Genomic DNA, 7,536 nt, shown 5'->3' on the forward strand with positions numbered 1-7,536 from the left:
CAGTGGACTAAGTCAAGGCTTTCAAACTCCTTCTGGGAATATGTTGGTGTTGGTGTTGGATGTGGTATTTCTCACATATTGAAGCTTTTAGTTCAATGGGGTGAGACTGATGAGTGTACCTTCTAAGCAGGGGGTTGGGGAAGGGAACACCGTGGATTATGTCTTTCTCTCTTCCTGCTGAAATATATAGCAACTCAGAGGGGGGAAATGCGGCCGTCTATATTGATTGGAAATGAATCTGGCAAGGCTTGAAAAGCAATAAGAAGATCCACATCTCCTGACTGGGGATTCTTGGATTCAGGCCTTCTGTTTCTAAGAAAAAGGGTTTGGACCCTTGTCAAACCACCCAATTTTGTCTTCATCCAGTCCCCTGTGTGAGTAGCAGAACTGAAAGCATATGTGGAATAACGATGTCCATGATATTCAGGGGAGGGACATCTTTCCATTTTCTGGAAAACCTGTTAGGTTATTAGATTCATGATGGGGAAGTCGGCATTTGTTTATTTCTTGTCTTGTCACTTATATAGGAAACCACCTCATTTGGTAGTTTGATGGGGAGAATGAATCTGCTGACCTAAAGAGGGCATGAGGGTGATTGGGGCATTACCCAGTCTCTTCTATCTCCAAAAAGATTACACATAAGTGACTAGAGAGAGTGATCTCCTTTATGTGAAAAGTCATAGCTTGTATTGGGAGGAGGAGGAATTGAAGGCCAAGAGAGTAGCCAGAAGGTATTTATAATTTTGAAATTCAAGTGTACTATATAAGAATCTAACAACTCCGGGAAGAAAAAAAAATTAAATTTAACAGAAATATATAATAATTTGTGAGCAAATTGGGCGAACCACAATGTAATGGTCATAGGTAAGTGTTGTTACAGAGATTTTTGGAACAAAACTATATTTTCATCAGGTTCCTTTTTTAAAAAGATTTATTTATTTATTTTGAGAAAGACATAGAGAGAGAGAGAAGCTGTGTGCAGGGGTGGGGAGGGAGAAGGAGGGGGACAGAGAGAAGCTCAAGCAGACTTCCTGCTGAGCAAGGAGTCTAGGCGGGGCTTGATTTTATGACCCTGAAATCATGACCTGAGGTGAAATCAAGAGGTGGTCACTTAACCACTCAGGTGTCCCCTCATCAGGTTTTTTTTTTTTTTTTAAGATTTTACTTATTCATTTATTTGAGAGGGAGTGAGGGAGAGAGATTACACATGAGCAGAGGGAGAAGCAGAAGGAGAAGGAGAGAGAATGTGAAGCAGACTATGCTGAGCATGGAACCCAACACAGGGCTTGATCTCACAACCATGACATCACGACCTGAGCTGGAACAAAGAGTCTAATGCTTAACAGACTGAGCCACCCAGGTGCCCCAGGTTCTTATAATACTGTTACATTGCCCTGTTCCTTCATCAGACATTATTTCTCTCCCTGTGTCAGGCACTGTACCAGAAGCACAGAGTTTAGTGGGGAGGTGGTATATGAACAAATAATTACATTACAGAAGTTAATTATTATAATATGGTGTATGGCGGAGAGTCTTTGAAAGTATACAGCACAGAACAGATTTCTTGGGCATCTGTGGAGATCTTCAGTGGGGAGGTGTTTGAATTCAGGCTAGAAAGGAATGTTGGGCCAGTGTGATCTTCTGTGTAGCAAAGAAGAGCTGAGAGAAAAAGGAAAGCGACCTACTCATTTCTGTTTGGAGGAGGGATTGTGGGGAGGGGAAATTAGAGGCAAGGAGACCAGGTAGAAGGCTCTTAGGAGTATGCCAGGCAGGAAAAAATGAAGTGTGGGGTTCTGAGCATGGGCTCAGGAGGAGCGCTGCTGCTTATTACCCATGTGACCAGTAAAGTTATAAACCTCAGTTTCACCATGGGCTCAAAGGGTGGGAGTAATAATAACGTTGTTTGGCCACCCTTCAGAGTCAGGAGGGTCCCTACCCCAAATTTGGTTTGAAATTGATGTGCACAGCAAGAAGGTATAAATAGGTTTGTGACTTACATGATGAGGTTTTTGGAAAGAGCAGGCAGGCTCCCAGGAAGGTTTGAAAATGGCTTGAGTGAGCAGGGAAAGGAAAGTAGCTTGAGGTTTTTATTTTGGATGGGGGTGGGGCTGAGGTAAGACCTCCCGCAGGCGGACAGCAGCTTATGTGGTTTGAATCTCCCATAAGGGCCACAGGAGGGAAATTCAAGCTCTATTATCAACTTGATAAAATGCAGGAACCTGGGGAAGAAGGAGGAGCGGGGCTTAAAAGTGGTCAGCCATCAAACATCAAACCATGGAGTCAGACTCCTTCTTATAACCCTATTTTTAAGACGGAGTTAAATATTTCAGGTCAAGTGCTTGGTACAACGTTGTCTGGCTAGAGTAAAAGCTCAACATGTGTTAGTGAGAGAATGTTGCTTGTGATGCTGATAAGGTCATAACTAACACTGACTACATGGATGATGAAAATAGAGTTTGCAGTGAAAAGTTTTACAATTTCTTTGCTTGGTGCCTCCAGCTGAATTCTGACTGTGCTTTGGGCCAGCTCTATATCCTCCAGTTGTCCAGTTACTTTAACAGATTTGCATTAAAGATGAATTAGTAAATAAATGTTAATTGAATACCTACTATACATAGATTTGCTTACAGTTAGATCATGAAGGAAACTGTATAGTAGACTAAGAGTTACTCGGGAGGGAAGGATAGATTTCCTTTGGCTGATTATTAAGTAATGGGTCAATCCTTTTTGTCTTGTGGTAGTAGGGACTGTGTTTTCCATACAACATTGGGCAGTTGCTTCCTCTGAGGGGCCCTTTTTCAAAGTGAGCCTCTCATCTTCCCCATTCACGCATTATAAGCCAACCTGTAACATCATTCCTCTGAGCTTCGTAGCAGTTTTTTGAATTTGAAAGCTCCCCGTTCGTGAAGTGTTCTTGTCTGCACAATAAACTCTTACTGAACACTATGGTACTGATCTGTTTTTAATTTTTACTGTCTCTGTGTTCTCACAGAAGGCAATGTAGTAGGAAAAATTGTGGTTGGAGTTAAAACGAGCAATTGGAATAGTTGGGAGGTATGAACGGAAATGCAATTGAAGTTTAATTGCAGAAGATCTTGAATGAAATGCTAAAGCATTTGGACTGTGGACAAAGAGTCTCTGAAAGTGTGTGAGCTAGAGAATGCTCTGAGCAAGCTGCCTTTGGGAAGAGTTAGTCTGGCAAGAGTGTGTTGGGTGGCTTGGAGGATCGAGGGCTTGGACTCAGGCAGTGGCTCCAATAAAGGAGGCGGGGGGAATGCTGCTAGAGATACAGTCAGGGTGGAATGAAAAGGGGTTGGCAAGTACTCCGAGGAAGGTCGGAAGGAGTTGTTGATGCAAACCTTGGGTTTTTAATCTGTGTCACTGACAGGATCATGATGGCATGAACAGAGACGGGCAGGTGAGGACTAGGAGAAGATTTTGGGGGTGGTGGATGGATGGGCGGGGGAAAATCTGGCTTCTGCTTTGGAAACATTGGCATTGACATGCTGATGAAACATTCAACAGAGAGTTGGAATATGCAGTAAGAGTGGTCTGGGAAATATGGATTTGGGTTTATCAGAGTACAGCTGAAGTAGACACCAAGGGAGGGGAGGAGATGGTCAAGTAACGGTGGCGGGGGAGACATTGTGTAGGGGCCACTGTTAGTCAAGGAGACATATAAGAAAGCTAATAGTTAGAAATCAATGCCATCAGTGGCGTGCTGCAACATATATGGGTAACACAAGAAAGGTCAGATCTGCTCCACCAGGGAGAGCCAGGCACAAGTACAGCCGGGCCTTAAATGTCTGAGCCGAAGTTTGGCAGGCTTCCCAGGGAAGGAAGACCATTGCATCAGAGGATGTGCTGGCGAAGCGCATATAAAGGCACAGATTGAAGGTGTGCTCTGGGCATCAGGAGTGCTGGTAGTTTGATTTGTTGGGCACAGAGTGGCGGGGGGGGGTGGGGTGAAGGGGAAAGGAATAGGGTGCTGTGGAATAACCCCCTTCAGTCTGAGAGAGGAAGAGAACACAGTCAGGCGACAGGAAGGGAGAGGCAACTGGTAAACCAGCCCAACGTGTGTCCTGAAAGACATGCTCACGGCCACTCTAGGGATCGGAGATAGAAGTGTGTTCCGTGGCCTAGATGTTCTCTTGGGCTCTCTGCCACACTCCCTTCATCTGTACAAGGAGGGTTTTGAACTCCATGATTTCTGAAGCCCTTTCTGACTCTGAGGTTCCATGTGCCTCTCCAACTTCGGGAAGCTTTATTTTCTTTTCAGGTCATGTTGAATAATTTAGTGTCCCAGTAATTAGAGTCTAATTGGAAGCCTTGTGACCTGGAAGAGGTAACACGCTTCCTCACGGGGTCTGCCTTACTCACAGGGCATAGTTCACGCACTGGGAGCATTTCCTCATTAGAACTCCCAGGGGGCCTCCACCGAGAAGTCATTTACTACTTGGAGTGGGAGGGACATACAAATATTTATAAAGGTCATGTTGGAAAATATTTTAAAACAATTGAACTGCAAAACATGTGTTTAACATTTATAGTGCTTGGAATGGAAAAGATACTTTTAATCATCCTGCTTCCTGGAGTTTAACCAGCTCCTTATATCCCTTGGAGAGCTTCTTCCCAACAGCACAACATAGCAAGAGGCGGCTATCTAGAGGGGACCTTGTACCATTCCTTGTGATTTAGGAGAAGGCTTGATTGGAGCGCATGTTTTCAGGTCCTAGTAATCTTAAATAAATAATCCAAGCCCACGGCATTAATAAAAGCAGTAATTCTGTCAAGTGTCCTTGCTAACTTCCTAAACTTCTGAGGGGCCAGGGCTGGTGATTTATGAACACTGCCAGAATCTGAGCTGTCGTGTTTTTTAGGGGATTCGTTGGGAGGTATACTTTTAAGGGTAATTACCATGTGTCAGAAAGATGCCTCAGCTCTCTTGACACTAGGTGCTCAATTTTATTTCAGAGGTCAAATGGCAGGAGAATTATATGTGAAAGGGTATCCTTTCAACATTTACAAGTAGAAAGCAAATGTAATATGCTAAGCTCAATTCTGGCTCGATGTGGTAGCTAATTAACTCTGTGTGCGCCTTGCTGCCATAGGACAGCGGAGTTCCACAAACATTTATTGCATTACAGTAGAAGGTAAAACACGCGCAGTATTTCTCGGAACAGCAGGGTCCAGCACTGGAGTGCTATACCACGCTTCCATGGATGTATAAAGGAAATGCACCTGACCCAGCCTGGGAGTGCGGAGGGAGTGGATGGAAGGCAGCGGCATCTTTTCGAGCGAGGTCTTGCCCGGCCATGGTCTGAAAGGATCAGCTGGGGTTCCCAGGTCAAATGTGCTCAGGGGAACAGCAAGAGAAGGAGCAGAAGGCTTGCAATAGTGCAGTGTGGGATAGTAACAGGTCTTCTGGTTGGAGCTACAAGGGCAAGGATAAGTTGTAGCGGTTAAAGCTGAGAACATAAGGAGGTGTGGTCAGCCTGGTAGTACGTTGGTAGTTCTTTCTCTGCTAGGAAATTTGCCTAAAATCTGCTGCTCCCCACCTGATGGATCTGGCCTTGTATATGGACTCTTGAAAGCTATGTGAATATCAGACACTTCAAGGTGAGACTTTGATTGAGCATAGTCACGTGGTCTTACTCTTGTCTACCCACATCCCTGGCTTCCAGCTCCCACTCTGGTACTGGAATTGGAACTTAGATCTGCACCTCTTGTCTAGACTGGTAGGTTGTTTCTTTCTGGACTCATCCCATTTAATATTCATCCTGTCAGCTCAGATGGGTCTCCCTGGTTCATGATCCTGACGCTCAACGCATGTTAAGGAAATCTCACAGTCATCCCCCGACCCCCTGCCCCACCGTATGACCAGATACAAAGACCCCTCATAGACTAAGCCATCCCAGTTCATGCTAGATTTTGCTACTGCTCTTGGATTTGGTGATTTGGACTATAGCTTCTCTTCCCTTCTCTTTCTATCCTGATTACGTTTCCTCGTCTTCACTGTAGCTAGCCTGAGTGGCCTTCTTTTAGCTTTGAACTTTCCGCTGCCTGTCAGCTGAAGGTGGGCTGGTTGGTATGCCAGACGAGGTCAAATCCTTCCGGCATTGGCAAAAACCAGTTCTTAACAGTCCCGAGGTCCAGACGCTCCCTTGCCCTTGCCTCCGCCCCCCAATCAAAACTTAGTTTTACATCCCATCATGTGGATGGTGATTTTATAAGGAAGCATTCACTAATAATGTGTGTTTGGAGGAATGGTCAATGTTTCAGACTACACAGTCATTATTAACATATTAAAATGCTCTGGAACGTCCTGTGGTTTAGAAACTTGTCTGATTTGAGTTGAGTGTTTCCAAACAAAACAAAACAAAACAAAACAAAAATTTTTCCTTTACCATATAACTTTTCTTTTCAATTACATTTATTTAAATCCCAAAGGAACTAAAATTTCATGGAACACACTGAGGGGATATGGTTCAAAAGCATTAAAATTCCTTCTTAGTACTATTGACTAAAGGTGCTAACCCTCCAAGAGGGGGTGTTCTTGGAGGACTGGAAATACTGCTGCCTCAAATGAGGTTGAGGCAAACCCATGTCAGGATTTGCTGGGACAGTGTCTGTAGCAGCTGGGGTTTCTCAGGCCTTGTTTTGCCTGCTCAGCATTGATGTCTTCTTCTTCCAACAGCCGCCTAATTTAAAAAAAAAAAAATTTATAAGACTGAGTGTGTCATCCCCCCTTCCCAAATCCATATGTTGAAATCCTAATTCTTAGCACCCCAGAATATGACTATATTTGGGGCTAGGGTCTTTGAAGTGGTGACTGAGATAAAATGAGGTCCTATGAGTGGGCCCTTATATGATGGTATCCTTATAAAAGGAGGAAATTAGGACCTAGATACACAGAGAGGGAAGACCATATAAAGACAATGGAAGGAGATGGCAATCTCCAAGCCTAGGAGTGAGGTCTCAAAAGAAACCAGCTCTGCCAACATCTTGACCTTGAATTCTCAGCCTCCAGAACTGTGAGAAATAAATTTCTGTTGTTTAAGCCGCTCAGTCTGTGGTCCTTGGTGATGGCCACTCCAGCGGACTGATACATAGGTGTAAGTGAGCTGTCCCCATTGCTTGGTTCCTCAGGGACCCAGACACGGTCAAGGAGAAAAAAGTTGATGGTGGCTCTGGTGATAGGCTTTGAGCTGGGTGTGTGGCCCAAAATAGGCCAATGGGCTCCAGCTCCTATATTTTTTGCACCATTGGAGAGAGGCGTTCTTTCCTACAGTTTTTGTTGAGCTGCTAGGAGGCTAGCTGGAAGCTGTCTTTACCACACTTTGGGGAAAGAGCCTGCCTAAGAAAAAAGCCAGAGGGTAAAGGAACTAAGAGTAATGGAGAGAGTCAGGTTCCTGACAGTATCGTTTGAATGCCTTCATCTAGTGTTGCCAGAAATTTTCTGCCCCTGGACTTTTTAGTTTTGTATGCGAACACATTCCCACGTCCCCCTACTGTTCTCTTTCCTTCCCTTCTCTT

Source organism: Ailuropoda melanoleuca, chromosome 5, assembly GCF_002007445.2.
Source record: "Ailuropoda melanoleuca isolate Jingjing chromosome 5, ASM200744v2, whole genome shotgun sequence".
Lineage (NCBI taxonomy): Eukaryota > Metazoa > Chordata > Mammalia > Carnivora > Ursidae > Ailuropoda > Ailuropoda melanoleuca.